Here is an 18,206-nt window from a genome sequence, read left to right as displayed (position 1 = left end):
GAATTTCAGACACACTTTCTAATTTTGTTCTATCAGTGCTACATTTCTCTAACACAGAATTCAGCAAGCAGCAAAAACTTTGATCCGAATTGATCACAATCTGTTGTTTTAAAGTTTCTAGAGAAAAGACAACATTAACCACTACATTAGCATAGCAGTTGACACCAGAACTATTTTCAAATTGAAAACCAACAACATCTTCAACAGAATCCTTTTTCTTTCTGCTTATAATTTCAGGTTCATCGACTTTTCGTCTTTTTGCTACAACCTCCCTACTATTGATCACATTTCTTCGTTTCCGGCCTACCACACGTTTCTCAAACAAAGGATATTGAGGCAAATGTGGCGCATACTCTCTTCTTAACCTATTGTATTCCTTAACACAATCTAGATCCGCACAAATGTTTGTGACATCACACTCAATCAAGTACAATCCCGATAAAGTTCTGACTCGTGACAATGCCACATATGCCATACCCTCCTTGAACACAGAACTGCCAATATTCACCAATGCACTGTCTACACTTAAACCTTGCGATTTATGGATTGTCACCGCATATGCCAAGCAAACAGGAAACTGCTTACGGCGAACATATAAGTCTTTTACAAGCAAAAACCTAGCAGAGCAACGACCAATTAGCTGTACTTCCTCAATGCCATCAAATTTAATTTTAAAAAATTCAATTCCATCTCTATTTCTGTATTTCTCAAAATCAACAACATTACCCATTGATCCATTTACCAGACCTCTTTCAACATGTAACGTTCTTCTTAAAATTATACGACAATTTAAGCACACATTCAGAGTCTTTTCAAAACCTGCAGTTTTAGATATAGTCTTCTCTAATGAATCCAATTTTGATTTCAAATTCTCAGACAAAATAATTGTTGCTCCCATATGTTCTATTCTGTCAATAGCTTCCAGTTTCACAATCTCTTGGTTTTCTAAATGCAACATTTTGTTGTTGAAGATGGCACATTCTGCAAGAGTTGGCGTCAAACATATTCCAGATTTCTTCTCAGTAATTTTCCGAAAAATATTCTCAGGCACAACGTCTTCTTCTGGATACAAATTTGACAGTAATCGTGCATGTAAAGCTTCTTTCCCATGCTCGGTCACTTTTCCAATTCTAACATCTTGTAGAATATTCTTATAATCTTCATCCTTCGCTTCACGCATATTTTCACGCAGTTCAGCATAATTGAAGTTTAACCATATATTGACGTTGCCAATACTCCCTAGGCACTTCCTGGTATCTTCATGCGTGAGCATTTTGAACACACGTTGTCCTTTCACTGGTGTCAGCTGCAGAAGATCACCGAAAACAATGATGTGTTTGCCACCAAATAACACATCATACTCTGTTTTGAGAACTTCTTGCATTCTCAAATGCACAAAGGCAAGCATGACATTGGAAACCATGCTTACTTCGTCAATGATAAGAAGTTTCGTTTTCCTCAAGACTCTTGAAACTTCACAACAAGCATCTCCAGATAACTTGTGGTATTGTAATTTGTTATCATGCTCCACTGGCAGCATCAGTAGACGATGTAAAGTAATACCTTTAATGTTATGTGCTGCCAGTCCAGTTGGAGCAGTGACAACACAAGACAGCGATGACTCAGTCCTTTTCTGCAAATAACATGAAATTGCTTTAATGAGAAAACTTTTTCCAGTTCCCGCTTCTCCACTCACGTACAGTCGGACAGGCTTCAACGACGTACATGAGCACTCTTTCTTCTCATGACTTAATCCATGATCAATTTGGTTGGTAACTTTGTCATATATTTTCCTCTGCTCAACGTTGAGTTGTCTTTCCAAGTCTTCTAAGTTAACCGCATCCTCCTGAGCATGTGCCATAGCTCTTTCCACTTCAATCATAGAAGTGGCAGCTTCATTTTCGATAACTGGTCCTCCTAGTGGATCCTGACTCAATGAAACAGAACTCTGACTGTCCTGAGAACTGTCTCTAGCAATCTCGGCTGCAATCGTTGCTTCCTGCTCGATTTCCGCATTCAAAATTTCTAGATATTTGGGAAAAACAGGACATTCTATGGTCTCTTTGGCGGCATTGAAAGAGTCTTCGTAACAGAGGAAATCTCCAAGCAGTTCCTCTTCTGCACGCCAAGGCTTGAAAAGTTGCAAAAGAGCTAAATAGAAAAACTCTTTTCTTTCAGGAGATTCACCACTCAATTTTCGATGATTTACCAATTGACATTTTCTTTGCTTGACCAGACATCCCTCACTTCCAATTACAGCATACACTCCTTTATCAATATCTTCTTTGATGTTCCTCTTGAATATGTAATTTTGCAGAACCTCATACAGACAAACATTCTCGAGGTGACTGCTTCTATTTGGATAATATGTATCCAACATGTTGGTCTTCAAAATATCTGTACTGTTTGGCTCCTTTTCCGCCAAATACTCAATTTCCCGTACAGGTTTCAGAACTCGATTACGCGTTGCAGCAAGACCAAGACTCGCCCAAATGATACTCCTGGATTTGGCATAGAGACTTGCTGAAGACAACCGGTCAAAACATTCGTAAGCTCCGATTTCTCGATGTGACAACATCTTCAGACTGAAACTGTACAACTTCTTACTGAGGCTCTTTTCATGGGAAATGTCCTCCCACATATCCTTCAATTCTGTCTTTTCTTTTTTGGTGATGTAAGATGTCACATACCGAGCCACAGCCATACAGTTATCAGCCACAAACTGTATATCCATGTTAGCATTCCACATGGACAAAATCACTGGGTTGTAGTCGTTGATATACTTGGACTCTTCGTTCCTTTTCAAATTGTATGTATTTTTAGGTGATTTCTTCATCACATTATGTCGCAGCGAAGACATCAAACTGTTCAATCTTCCTTTAGAAATCACTGGTCGTGGAAAGGCGAAACGACATTTTGTGTAGAACTTGTCCTTGTTTCTGAATTTACGACGACAGTACTTTCCGCAACGATGGCTTTGGAAGCGTAAAACTTGTTCTCTTAGGCTTTTGTCTTCCTTTGCCTTTGGAACAGCACATGTAGAATACTGTTCTATGAAACTCATCACTAAGTCATCTGGATCTGTTCCAAATTTGGGTGCATCTTTGATCCACAGCAGCATATGTATATGAGGAGCACCTCTTGCTTGGTACTCCTTCCTCCAGAAAAAAATCTAACACCTCTCCAAGAGGTGGAATTTTCTTGTTCATGATGAAAGACATCATAGCTTCAAATCTATGATTGAAGTACCTGCATACATTCACTGGATCCAAAGAGCGCAGTTCTCCGGGTGTCTTGAATTCGATATTTTCAATATTTCCATTTGCCTCTCGTAGAAATTCAAGTAAGTCTTCCCAGCCATACTCGGCACAGCTGAGAGTGAGGAACCATGTGGGAGTTCCTAAGTTCCTCAGCATACATTTTAAATCACCATGACGACGGTACCAGTACTCATTAGTACCACGCTGACACGCCATGAGATTAATCAGGTGAGAATCCAAAATACTGTCTTGCACATTGACTTTATCCATAAAGTCACTTGCCGAGATGTTTTGCATCTGTACACCACTTTTCAAGATGTGGTTCACTGCATATGACAGTCCAGACAGATTGCTTTCAAACAGGAGATGAAACAAATAGGGAATGCATTTGCGAAACCTAGGATCTTCTGCATACAATCGTAAAGTCCGGTATTCAGAAGCAGGAATTTGATCAGGTCGCTCATCATATCTTCCTCCTTGACCTGTTGGAAATAGCTGTGGGAAACACCGAGCTTCCAAACTTTCCTCCCAAACACTAATGGGACTCCCTTTGGCTCGTTTCGTTTGAAACAACTCAATAGCATTCCCCATGACTTCCTTGGAATGCAAAGGATGAACACTATAATGTTCATATATTTCTTCATTTTTAGAGGGTTCTACTTTCTCAATTTGACCAGCACACAAATCGCTATCCTCTTCTTCACTTACTTCCTCTTCTGCAACATATACATTCTTATAGTACTTATTGTTTTTCTTCAAATACAATGTTGCCTTTTTGACTTTCCTAACATCTACTAAATCTTGCCATGTTTTCTTACTCTTTGTCGGAACCCCATTAACTAAGATAACCAGAGGTTCCTCTTCCACTTTCTCTACTCCAATTGTATTAATGTTTTTCTTCAAATCTAGAGGCAAATAAACAACTCTTCCCTTTAATCCTCTCTGTAAATCTGATGGAGGCAATTTCCCTGTCTTTGGCTCCATTCTTACAATAGCCTGAAAGGGATGGATACTTTGAATCAAAATAGATTCATAAGTATTTAAATCCTTCAATTCAGAAGGAATCTCAACCAATTCCAGATTATTATGAACCGCTCTAGCAGGCATCCGGTTTTGATTTAATTTGTTACAACAATAAGTACACACACGTTGATCCAATCCCAAATCAAAACAATTTTCTACCATCAAGTATGTTGCAAAATCCTTCCATTCACTATTATTTTCCCTTTCACTTTTCGCATATAAATCCACTAACTTAGTCTGATTCTAATAATAAGTGCGTCGACAACACACACAAGTGAAATTAGGCCTCTCACTTGATTTCACCTGAAACGTGGCAATTTCCTTCTGAAAATTATCTGTACTGGAAACCTGTACGCTATCTTCCACATTACCCTCTTCTTCTGGGTCAATTTCAACATTCTCCTCTTTAAAAAATTGAAAACTTTCCTTTTGGCCAAATAGTTCCATCCCCCCTCCCCCTTTTTGGTCTCCACTGATTTATAGCGCGGGGATGCCTCCGGGTCACCAGGCGCTCTACAAATCGCCAAATAAATAAATACTTGCGAAGTAACAAAACTCAATTTCTTCACAAATATTCTTCACATCTACTTCAGAACCATGCAAAAGAGCAGTGCATAATTGTTTAAGCATAATTGCTGGACTCTTAGCATAATACAACATTCTAACTAATTTCCTCACTTTATTATGATGCACTGCTAGCATCCTGAAATGATGAAAAACACTCAGGCATACTCTCCTGGAAAGACAAGCCAGTAAATGACCATGCAAACCTGTCACTTCTCTCACTCTGCAAGGATCTAATTCTTGCAACATCTTCATTTTCTGTTTCAAACTTTTCTTATTAAATGTCCGTACAAAATCACAAAGCAAATTGATGGAATCCTGTCGCACACTGCAAATACTACTACACTTCCAGGTGTACACAAGTCCCTTAGGACGTCTTCCTAAAACCTCATTACCTAACACCTCTTCTGCCTCTGTTGTCACAAGTTTTTCTTTTTCAACCACACATCCATCTTTCACCTCATATGCTCGACCACTGGTGTCAACTGCATGCACCAAATCATTATCCTGAAAGTAACTCTCCTCATTAAAAAATGCCTCAGAACTTGAACTATGCATCCATTCTCCTGAAAAAACTTCACAAAAATTACTACGATTAACTGTTCTCTTCCATCTACTATTTGTTTTTAAATCATAAATTACCTTGTTTAGTTTCCTAATTCTATTGATTATCAAAATAAATAACTTTCGCTTAATTTCGAATGCCTGATCAATAATTTTCTCAACTTTTTTTTTTCTCTTATAAAAAAACACTTTCTGTTGACCTTTCTTAATATTTTTTAACAAATTACCAATTATCCTGTTGCGGAACATTCGTCTACGAATGTCCCTAAACTGATTTTTCCTTCTACTACCATGCACAGAGTTATCTCCTGCTCTACCAGTAACATTTTTGTTTGGCCTTTCCTTTCCGTTTAAATTGGCTCTCTTTTTCTGGACTAAAACTTGTTCTGTTTTGTTTCTACAAATGTTTCTAAGGAATGATTTCGTTCTCTTACCCGGAGCTTTCTTGGTGACTTGACGAGATTTTATTGTAGAGGACTGCTGCAAGCATTTACTAATCTGCTGTCTTTGACGTTTTGTAGCCTTTCGGATTCTATCCTTAGACGGCATGGTCTAATTTCGAAATGATCTGCAGTTGAATCTGTGGTAAAATAGAATAAAAAATGTTATTAACCACTATTACCAAACAGTAAATCAATAACAGTCGTCAAAAAATTAACATACTAGTTGTTAATTCTATATACAAGAATTTTTTAGTGCATTATGAAATGTAAAACTCACAAATAGTTGCAAAGAAATGGAATGCTTCTACATTTGACCTGTGCTCTTTTATATGTGAATCTGAACTAATTTTATTAGTATATTTTACTATTTCATTAAAGACACTTCACACAATTTGTTTTTGAAGTTGTATTTAATTTTTAATAAAACGGTTTACATGGTTACTTTTCATTTCGAGTAACTTACATTTATTTTTAAAAGTCTTTATAGGTTAATAGGCTCGAGCAGGTCAGATGCCCACCCTATGTCATACAATTCTGACAAATCAGCATCCTCATCAACTACTTCATCATCCACAGGATATAAATCATCCAAGGAATCTACTTCCACTGACGTTTCAATGACAAGTTCAATGATAAGATCGAGATCAACAGATTGCTCATTATCACTCATGGTTGATGTTCACGTTATCTTTAAAGAAAGAGAACAACAATGAGATGTTGCAGAGTAAGAGACAAATCTCAGACACTATAATACTAAAATTGTTTAACAAGAGTAACATTTTGCAGATATAATTTAACGATGTCCAGCGATGCTGAGGAGGTAAGGCCTATGTCCAAGTTTTCAGTGAACAGGACTCATCTCTTCTTAACCTTGGATAACCTCACCAACACTGTGTCCCCTGCTAATACTTAAATTTAAAGGAGCAGATTTATGTTAACTGGCGCATCCCCAGGGAGGCACCAGTTAACGTGCGCCACTGCTCTGCCACCCATGATGTGCCGCATTTACAATGCAGAGCACCATTGAGCAAAAACAGCACAGATGCATCACGCATCTGTTCCACAAAAACGGCGCATTGCAGGAATCACGTCATAAACGCGACATATCTACTGCAAAGCACAGGGGCAAGCCACACATTGCATGGTGCATCTCTCCTTATGCCTGTTTCAAACAGGCGTAAGGATTTGATTCAGCAATGCTATAAAGGTGACTCAGTGAAATCTTCTTAATTTTACTGTGTTAGTTTTACAGGGCTTTCATGCAAATGACTGCCCACCCTGCAACAAAATGCCCACATGAAACCTGACGCACGTTTCATGTGGGGCAGGACTTTACAGCATGACACATCTTCCTTGATGCTTCAAGTTGTAAATATGTCACAACATAGCGCATCTTTTGCTCCGCCGCTGCGTCACAAAAGTTTGAGGTGAGGCCTACTCAGGGTTGCTGATGAAATTTAGGCTTGTTGAAGAAAATAGAGGAGATAATACATGTGCAGGCCTACCAATGAAGTGAGGCCTATCTTGCAACATGGTACATCTTGTAAATCACTGCTGCATTATAAAAGTCACGAAACAGCAGCACAAAAGAGGCGGACGGCCATCATAAATCTGCCCCTAACACTTTAAATGATTGATTCAGGATGACGATAAGGTGTGGACTATCTAGAGGTTTGTTTGAGGTGAGGCCTACTCAGGGTTGCAGATGAAATTTAGGCTTGTTGAAGAATACAGAGAAGATAATACATGTGCAGGCCTACCAATGAAGTGAATCATGTCCACTGCACTCTTGAACAAAGGCCAGACCTCCTCTATCTCCCTGAACACGCCTAAACCTCATCTGCACAATGTGATTCGTAATGTTAAGAAACAAAGGTGATATAATTGAAAAACGTGCAAATATTTTTGCACATTTAACAATCACATCACCTGTATTTCCTCAGCTTAGTTATCTCATTGTGCAGATGTAGTCTAGCATGTCCAAGAGTACGCAGAAGATGAGGACTGTATACAACAGAGCAATGTACATTACTCACCTCCCTTGACACTTACAGAAGCCTCAGTTTAATACTTCTCAGTTCAATATTTATTTAAAGAAGCAGACACCAATATGACCTTCTCATAAATGTGAAAAGTGTTTGTTTGTTTTTTAAACGATTTTCTGGTCTAAATTTGAAAACACAACACAGGTCCTATGTAGAAGCACACCCTATCAGTACTTAAATTAGCCAAGCACACATGGGGGCGTATTTACAAGGACCTTGCACCACGGGGAAATGTCTTAAATTAAAATGGAAAAAATAACATCAAAGGGACTCAAAGGCCTTGTAAATATGCCCCAAGCAACCTATGAAACTCTAGCAGTACATATCAAGAAACCTAATTGATTTCAAAAACGTTTTTAAACCTATCATGTAAAACAATTATATACCTACATTCATGGGGAAGTGACTTAAAATGCCCTAACACACATGAAAGCTTTTTTTTAAGGCCCTTGCACCTTTTTTTCCATCACTTTTAACATGGCTATGTAACTCAAAGAATCAAAATCTAAATTAGCCAAGCACACATGGAGGCGTATTTACAAGGACCTTGCACCACGGGGAAATGTCTAAAATTAAAATGGGAAAAATAACATCAAAGGGACTCAAAGACCTTGTAAATATGCCCCAAGCAACCTATGAAACTCTAGCAGTACATATTAAGAAACCTAATTGATTTCAAAAAACGTTTTTAACCACATGAGCGCTAGCGAAATTCTGCCCCTGTGCTTGTTTTTAAAAAAAACCATTATTCATGACGAGCTGGGCTCGTCATGAGCGTGCGAGGAGGCTACCTCATGACGAGCCCAGCTCGTCATGAGCGTCGAAGGGGTTAAACCCATCATGTAAAACAATCATTCAACCATATTCATGGGAAGTGACTTAAAATGCCCTAAGACACATGAAAGCGTTTTTTTAAGGCCCTTGCACCATTTTTGCGTCACTTTTAACATGGCTATGTAACTCAAAGAATCAAAATCTATTTGTAAAACACTTGACACAAAGCAACATTTTAAATACACAACTTTCTTCTTAATTTTCTCCCTAAAGCATACTATTCTCTATTTAAATTAAATGAATCTTTTCTCACCTTAGCAAATACTTTTTGAGTTTGAAAACAGTCTCAGACACACACCAATTTGTCTTCAGAAGAGCAAAGGGTATGCACTCCAGAGGCTGCAACCAACAATGGCACAGAAATGCTGTAATTCATCACACATATCTCTAATGTCACCCAATCAAAACTCTTCCCTCACTTTTTTCAAATCAACACCCTTCCCCCTTCTGCCCTTTCTGCCTTTTTTCCATAGCAACCACCTCCTGAAAGACCTCTGATGTTTGAAAGTTCACACAACAATGTTTCAATTGATCTCTGAACTCTCAGTGCACCTGCGTATCCAGTGCAATCTTTCATGAAATGATTTTTTCTTGACCATTCTAATTACATCTTTCAAAAACTCATCCATGCACCCTAACTTTCTGTTTTCAGCAATCAAAATCCACCAATCACTGCTACTGATTCATTAGCACAGAAACTCCACCGTTTTTTTCATTACATACTCATACTATTTCAACTGCCATTTCATTCCCACACTTCATCTGACTGCAGCAGAACCTCCTCTCACCATGTTTTCTGTCTGGATTGTTGGACATAGTAACATCCACTGGGCTCAAAGGTATGCTGATAACAGAAATTTACCTAACCTCAATTTACAAAACGTGGAAATCAAGTGGATTGGCCACAGAGGTTTAAGATGTCACCAATTGATACCATTGGTGAAAACCTTTTTGCATTTGCCAAAACCTAACCTGTTAATTGTGCACTGTGGAGGAAATGACTTGGGCACTTTGACTGGGGTAGGTCTGGAAATGCTTTTAAAGGACACCTTTGAGCAATTGATGGCACTTTTTCCTCAAACTGCCTTGGTATATTCCAATATATGCCAAAGACAGAAATGGAAGTGGTCCAACGAATTTTGTCCACAAATTGAGAAATCGAGGAAGCATGTAAATAAGTCTGTTTCAGCTTACATGAGAGACCATGGAATGGGCTGCATCTACAACAATGCAAGATATCTACAGAGGAGAAATTTACAAAATAATTCTTGTTCTGTTGACTTCATTCGAGTGCACCTTCCCCTTTTGGTTATTCTATTGTTGTAATTCATACATCTCTGAGCAGCGGATGTTGGAAGTGGTTGCACCATCCAATACTGTAAATATATGGAACCATTGTGCTTGATCTTTGTCTGCTGCTTTGTGCCTTTTGCACTCACAAGAAAAGAATTGCCTGTTTACACCTGGTATGAGAGGGTCCAGTGCTTGTGGAAAATATTCTACACTAATCCTCTACTTTCTTCAGAGGTAACAGTGGAGACATTGGTTTCTGTAAAGCTATTCATACACCATGTTTTCTTAGAGGAGACACCTTTGTGCAGGGGTGGCTCTTTCATTAAACATTTTTAGATCCATGCTATGTGTTCTACAAACCTTTTAGTAGAGAGGGAATTATCTGGTGAGGTGAGCCAATGACTGTGAATAGAATTATATTAGAAATCTGTGGTTTGACATCAAAGTTTAATACACCTCATCTTTCCTCTGGTAAAATGTAGTAGCACAGGGATAGTGTTTGTCTGAGTCCATTTACCCATAACCTCTACTCTGTACTGAGAAATTGGTAGATGTGTAACACAGGTGGTAGTTGCATTTAAAGTTCTTCTACACAAAACAGTTAGTCTCTGTTGAGCTGTCAGTTTTAGAGAGTTATGTTACACAGTAGTATGAGATGGGGTCACTAGCCTAAGACTACATGACAGCCTCAGCCACATCAAAGTTTGGCTGCCTTAGAGCATTATACCGTGTGGCTCACCACGGAGCTGTAGTCCCTATACCATTGCACTCAAACTAAATTGCTTGGGGGCCTGGACTTCTTTTACATAGATCTACTCTGGCTTGAGGGGGCAATATCTGTCAGAGGTGAGTGGTCAGGCAAGCAAATATATAGGCACAGTGCACAGCATCACCTACCTTGCTAATGGGGTCTATTCCCTTGTTGATCTTCACTGTAGCTGGCTGGTGATGTTGGAGCACGCAGCCATGAAGGGGAGGGGGGGTCAGCGTGAGAGGCAGCCCAAATTTCTCCCTTCCACCATTGTCCAGTGACATCGAACGAGTTCTCCTCCATAGCCCCGGTGAGCTAGCTGTGTAATGAAGGGCTTGGAGGCATAGCAATGGCCCAGCGAGTAACCATAGGAAAGGCAGATAGTAGTCAAACACGCCTTAACTTTGAGACTGTGAGCTCCACTGAGCCATCACAGAACACCAGTCTGATCATGAGCAGGCCTCAGGCTCCCAGAGTGCTCCTACGTTGGAGACCACACTGCTGGCGATGCTAAACAACCCCCAATCTATCAATGGTGAAATCGATAGCCTGAACTTATGTATGTCCCAAATATCTGCCAAGTTGGATGAGCAATCAGCACAACTTATGGTGGTGGAGCAGAGAATCTCGACAACAGAAGATTATTTGGAATCCGTAAGCATGAAATGCCTGAATATGGGGGAAGGTCTTGGCAGTAATTCAAGCAAAAAATGAGGATCTGGAGGTGCACTCACACTGAAATAGCCTGTTAATAACTGGGGTCCCTGAGTAAACCAAAACTGGAAAGACGGAATGCTACGTGGAAATTAAGTTAACCACATTGTTCAGCACCGAAAACCTGTCACACTTACCGATAGTGGAAAGAGAACATAGATCACTCATTGCTTGACCTCCACCTAGCACATCTCCGCAACCAATCATATTGAAACTATTAAACAATTGGAACAGAGACACAGTGCTTACGCTGGTGCGTGAAAAGCACAACCTTAACTATCAGAGTAATCAGATTACATTCTATCCAGATTTCATGGTGGCGGTCTACGCGGCCCGTGGGGACTTCTTGCCTGTAAAGAAACTATTACAAAAGACTGAAATTCCATATGCCATGCTTCACCTGGTGAGCTTTCCCATAGACTACAGAGGGAAACAAAGCATTTTCACGAATCCCAAGGCAGCAAAAGATTTCATCAAATCCCTCTCTCCACATAGGCCCACGGAAGAAATTGATGAAGAGGAAGCATCATAGGATTAGATTATATGGATTGTTTGGCAAATGGACAGACTGTGCTCCTGCACTGTGAATAACGAATTGGAAAGGACACAGGCCTCTGCATCTAGGTGGCAGTCCATCTGCACTGTAAGACCTGCTTTGTGAGATGGTATGGCCCATATTTTCCCAGCCACCTCTTTTCATCTGGAGGGGAACTGGGAGCCTGGAAACCCCCCAAGAGGCAGCACTCCGAATGGTCTTGATAAATAGAATTGTACTAGTAATGCCTTTTTTGTTTGTTCTGTTTTTTCATTTGCTTGTTGTTGAACCTGGTAATGTCTTTAGCAAACTTGGAATGCTGAAGTGGGACGGGGGTTACTTGCATGATTTTATGTACATTACCTGAGTCTCACCCATACTGCCTGCACTCACATGCACCATATGTTGCCCCAAGGGCTACACCCTACAAATGTTGTTCATATGTCTCTACGGTGGCAAGATCTGAGGGTCGTGTAACTCTGGTTACTGGGAATATACGAGGGCTCAATAATCCCCACAAAACATGACTGGTCCTTAACTATCTGCACCATCATGATATTCAGATTGCACTCTTGCAGGAGATACAGCTGATGACCTGCACAAATAGGGCAATTTGTTCTCAATGGGCCGTTCACAGATTGGCATCATCCTACTCCTCCTACACTAGAGGGGTCTTGGTATTGGATAAACCCTTCATGGTTACTCACACTTTGGTGGATGATCAGGGTCATCAGGTGATTGCTTGGGGGACTTTATGCAGCACTCCATCACACTGGTCAACACATAAACCCCCATTGTAGACAACCCTGGGTTTTTCACATCCACATGGTGACACATGCACACCCTGTTGCCAGCCAATTTAACATGTGGAGGTGTTTTGAACACATACCTAAACCCTATAGTAGACAGGTCTGCGATGTCAGACTGGCATGGTAAACAATCTGCAGGTGTCATTCGATAGAGGCTAGAGGAGTAGAGCCTAGTTGATGTCTGGCGGATACAACATCCGCTAATGAGAGAGGGCATAATTGTGTCATCAGTGCAAGGGTCATGGTCTAGCTTAGACTACTAGTTGATATGCAAGGTGGAAGAGGTAAAGCACATGTCTAAAACAGTTTCCAACTATTCCCCAATGGTGTTGCAATTAGCACTACCAAACACCACTCCTGCCCCATTTACATGGAGGTTTCCAGAGACGGCGCTCCTAGATGCCCTGTTTAGCAATGGGTTTCATTCAACAATTATTGAATACTTTGCAACAATTGGCAGGACTGTAGCGGGGAAAGATACTATATGGAAGGCACTCAAGGTCACGATTTGGGGAATATGTATGAGAGGAGTGCTGGCCCGAGTGGAACTGGTATCCAGGTGAATCCTGGATTAACAAGACATCTCCGCAAAAGGCAGCACTCAAGACCCTGTATTGGAACTGGATTATGAACGAAAGAAACAATAATCACACACTGGGCAGACTGACGGAGGATTTTTTGAGATTCAAGGACCGGCCGATCCGGGAACTATACTTAGACATCATCGAGAAACCATTTGACAGGTCTTTGTACTTCAAATTTAGAACTGGAACCCTGCCTCTGCGCACTTTTACATCTCGGTGGAAAACGCTAGCTCAGACCACAGAGCTCTGCCCCTCTTGTCCGCTCAAACGGGAGACATTGGCCCATTTCATGTTTGAGTGCCAGGAGTATGCCCGCCCAAGACGAAAATGGCTTAAACAACTGTGCCTCATGCTGGGGACTAGACACTATGACGAGGCACTACGCATTCTGACATCAGATTCACGTCCATTGTATGCATGCACCCTTTCTAAATTTTTATCCTGTGCTTGGTGTATTAGATGCAAAAGGCTTAATGTAAATGTTTAATTCTTTTTTTAAACTACATATCTTTGATATGATTATCTTATTTGATTAACTGAAATCTTTTTTAAATTTGATATAACTAAATCATTGTATTTTTTAATACCTTTTAATGAATTTGTGTATTTCATATGAAGCTTTTATGGTAAACTTTTATCGAAATAAAGCCTTTTTGACTTTGGAACTGGTACCGGCGGCATGTTCCTCCTGTATTCAGTATACAGTAAGGCTCGGGAGAAAGCGGCTAGTGTTGAAATACACGTGTGCTGTCCGACAAACGTAATTTTTGAAGCCTGGGTATCGCGGATTTGGAACTGTTTAGCAACATTGTTGTTAGACATTTGTGTATACGAACTTTTGCACTACATTATTACAGCGTAATCATGGTCTAAAAGCGCCCCTCTTTTATTGTGGCATTCGCTGTTGAAAGAAGGACTATTTTTGGATTATCTTGCCGCTGCCGCTGAAATGCCGCTGACTGTCCTTGAAAGTTCTAGTTGCACGCCGGGGCTCCGGCATGGGTATCGAAGCGGAGGTACTCTTTCACCTGTAACTTGTTACGGGAGCAACGGGAGCTGAAGTCGGGAGCCGCAGCAGGGACAGGAGAGCAGTACGAGGAGACACCACCCAGCGCTTCAACATCGCGGTTGTGGACATCCTCAGTAGCGGCTACGGGTGCTGGGAGGCGCCGCGATTTTCTGGAGGGCTAATCACCGGAGTAGGGAAATCAGCGTGTAAGAACACTGCAGCAGCTAGTGGAATTAACGGCCGCCTGAATGGGACTCTGTGGCATTTTTGGCCCATAGTGACTGAATCGGGGATGCTGTAGCTGTGCAGCCGTGAATCTTAATTTTGCCACTTACGGACTGCCATACCTTGCTGAAGAGCGCTGAAGGGGCCCGCTGTCCTTTGTAGCCTGCCGACCCATGAGCCCACACTGCCAACATCGAGGAGCTGGGACTACATTTCCCAGTGGCCCGGGGCGCTGACTGAGTGTGTCATCACTGGGCACCAGGAGGGCTTTTAAATTGCAGCTGGAGCGCGGGAGCGCGCGGGACAAGTGCAGGGCCGTCCTCGGCGGTCTGAGGCCGGGCTGGGCCACATCACTGTCATCTACACTGCCGAACTGTAAGCTTTGTATTCTCTGGACTGTTCTCACTGGTGCTGGGGTGTGAAAGGGACTTGATGCCTTCCTCATAAGAGCGGAATCGGTGTTAATTCATGAGATTGAGGCTACCGAACATAGACTCTCACTTGATCCCAGGCTCTTGGGGGGGGGGGTTCACTGCCATGTGCCCAGTTGCCTGCTACCCAGTTATCACCAGATGCAGCCGTATCCAAAGCTCACCCCCTGACTAGGTCCCCAAGCTTGTTCCCCAATAGCCCAGACCCACCGATCTCTCAGTCCCAGAGCAATGCGAGTAGCCCGGCTATGGTTAGGACAAGAGGGATGAAGGCTTGGGGGTATAAACAAAGAATCACCAAACAAAAAAAGGAAGGGGCGTGGCACTAAGACACATAAGACACCACCACCCCCCAGTGGCTCGAGCGGGGCGTTTGTTTTCGGCAACTCAAGTTCTATTACCGATGATCCCCCCCCTGGTTCTTACTAGTCCCCCGCTGAATAAAAGTGATATTTGCTCTATATTCAAGGAGCAAATAGCAGTCCTTCTTGAACCGCTCCTAAAAAGATAAGATTCTGTTGATCTTAGGCTGTCCAAGATTGAAGTTGCATTGGCAGGCTCATCCCAAGCGATCCCGGCCCAGCCCAGCAAGCATGCTATAGCAGGTGCCACTTCAGCCAGTTTGGGGCATATTCACAGGACCCAGGGTGGTGTGACGACGAGTGCCCAGATATTGGTGGGAGGGGCCCAAACAGAAGGGAGCGCTAGGAGTACACCACCTACTGGTGTCAGTAATGACAAGATTATGTCTAACCAAAGACCCCTAGCGACAGAGTGATTAAGGAGGCAGGATGACAACTGTATTGATGCTCGGCCAAAGAAGCACCCCTATCTACACCTGCCACCCGAAGCAACACCTTATACTGTTATTTTAGCAAATGTCCCCCCTCTGCCCCAGGATTTACATGAGCACTGGTCGACCCTCAAAAACAAGGCCCTCCATTATTTGAACAAAATAACCGGCATTGGGGATGGCTTATACCAGGAATTTAAAATGGTAAGACGCATTGAATGGGTCGGTCACTCCACCAAAACCATTCCGGGAGACTGTGTGGTTTTGAGCTTCAGGTCTCCGGGGCTGGTTCGGTATATTCTTGAGACGGTGAGTCACGCTCCATTCGATAAGGCTGCCATTGGTATTCTCCCCCTGTTTTTTTTCTACAAACACCAAATGCCTCCCAGACCGAGGGATGTTCAAGGTGTACAGGATGACTGTCTTAGGCCTGATTTCTCCATACAGTTACATAATCGTTTTGAGCCCTTCTCCACTCTCGAAGAAATAGACTGACTGGGGGTGGATGTACAGGGAGGATTAGCATTGGGTGAAATCAAGGCGGGTGTAGGCGACCCTAGGACAACTAATTACCCTTCACAAGTTGTACCTAATGCACAAATCTTGAGTCCCATTGCCGCGCCGTTGGTGCCCATTAGCTGCCCATTGGTAACAGCAGACGCCCCTGGTCGTTATGACCCCGCACCGCCGTGGAAACCCCTGACTATATCTTCTTGGAATATAGCGGGCTTGGAAACAAAGGCTGCATCAGCTGATTGGTCATCATTTATTGATGGCGTAGACATTTGGGCCTTTCAAGAAACATGGTCAACTGCTGATATGTTCCACGCTGGCTACTTAAACTTCTCCAAACCAGCATTAAATGGCCTTAGGGGAAGACCAGTGGGAGGGTTGTTTGGCTGGGTTATACAATCTGAGGGGATAACCGTGGACGAGGTCCACTTAGATAATCCAGATATCCTGGTCATTAGAGTCAGATCCACAAAAGGTCTTGACCTACTCTTGTTTAACATTTATGCCAGGGGCCAACCGGGGGGTAGGAGCTCACAGGTCATCACATCTCTCGAGTCCTTTTTGACCGAGGGCATAATTAATGCAAATTTGATTATTGCAGGTGATTTTAATACTTGTTTCGAGCCTTTGGACACTGATGATGGTTGGCTCAGCAATGAGGTGGATGTGATATGGGGTGTGCCACAGTTGGACCCCAAGCCCATAAAAAAATGGACCGAGGCAGCCCTTCAGGTTAAAGGGTTGTGCTTGGAATGGGGTCTCAGGGCTGTAAATGGAAGGACCAAGTCCGATGCCCTGGGTGCGATGACCTTTGACAACGGGCGCTCCAAAAGCCGAATAGACTACATCTTAGTGAATGTGGAAATATGGCCCCTAGTCCTAGATATGGAAGTTCATCCTCAGCCCGAGAGTGACCACAACCCTCTGGTCCTTTCGCTGAATGATAGGAGTTTCTGTGGCACACAAACTCTGGTGGCTGTTATTAACCCCAACGAAGTCATTCTGGCAAACGACTTGAGAAGGGTACGATGGGCTAAGGTGGTTCTCGATGAAAGGAAGGTGGTAGAGATTAGGGAACTAGTATCAGGGTCACTAAGGAAACTTAACGAATGTGGCTCACAAGAGGTCTTTAATGCCGAATTACCTGGGATCCACAATGAGCTTTTTAGTGGGCTGAAAAGGTGCTTCATTAACACTAAGCCAGCAAGGAAGAACCTAAAGCTTAAATCCAATTCATGGTATAACGACTTATGTAGGTTGGCACATAAAGCTCTTGTGGTATCCATCAAATCAAGGGATCACCCCAGCATCCAACATGCTAGAGTTGCTTATAAGTCTACCCTAAGAAAAGCAAAGAGAGACTGGGATGAGGAGCGATGGCAGGACCTCCTACTAGCATGTAAAGGCAGGAATATGTCACAGTTTTGGGACCTAATAAAATGGGGGAATGGGCAGAGGTCGATCATTCCAAATAACAATGTGGACCCACAACACTGGGTCACATTCTTTGAAGCCCAATTTCAGCAGGGCACGGAAAGTGAATCCCCTGCCCCGCACAATATTACAGATACCCCCTTGCTATTCAGCACCAAAAAGGTCGGGGCAGTCTTAAAGATCATTCCACATGATAAGGCGCCCGGGCCTGATTGTATTCCAGCTGACCTATTCAAGCAGGACTTCGACCTTTGGACCCCATACATTACCAATCTAATCAACTCTTTAGCGGGGGAGCCCCAATCCCTGCATCTTGGGCCGGAGCGGAAATCATCCCGATCTATAAGAAGGGGGATCGCTCCGCTCCGGCCAACTATAGACC

Source organism: Lissotriton helveticus, chromosome 2_1 (genome assembly GCF_964261635.1).
Source record: "Lissotriton helveticus chromosome 2_1, aLisHel1.1, whole genome shotgun sequence".
Lineage (NCBI taxonomy): Eukaryota > Metazoa > Chordata > Amphibia > Caudata > Salamandridae > Lissotriton > Lissotriton helveticus.
Note: the sequence above shows the minus strand (reverse complement) of the source record.